Source organism: Arachis duranensis, chromosome 2 (assembly GCF_000817695.3).
Source record: "Arachis duranensis cultivar V14167 chromosome 2, aradu.V14167.gnm2.J7QH, whole genome shotgun sequence".
Taxonomy (NCBI): domain Eukaryota; kingdom Viridiplantae; phylum Streptophyta; class Magnoliopsida; order Fabales; family Fabaceae; genus Arachis; species Arachis duranensis.
This window is the reverse complement of record NC_029773.3, coordinates 74,969,628-74,969,958: the sequence shown is the minus strand read 5'-3', so window position 1 is coordinate 74,969,958 and position 331 is coordinate 74,969,628.

Below are 331 nucleotides of genomic sequence, written 5' to 3'. Positions count from 1 at the left end.
GAAGGCTGACAAAAGGACTGCTGATGCTGTTGGAATCTGACCTCCCTGCACTCGAAATGGATTTTCTGGAGCTACAGAACTCCAATTGGCGCGCTCTCAACGGCATTGGAAAGTAGACATCCAGGGCTTTCCAGCAATATATAATAGTCCATACTTTATTCGAAGAATGACGACGTAACTTGGCGTTAAACGCCAAGTACACGCTGCTATCTGGAGTTAAACGCCAGAAAAACGTCATGATCCGGAGTTGAACGCCCAAAACACGTCATAACTCGAAGTTCAACTCCAAGAGAAGTCTCAGCTCGTGGATTGATCAAGCTCAGCCCAAACA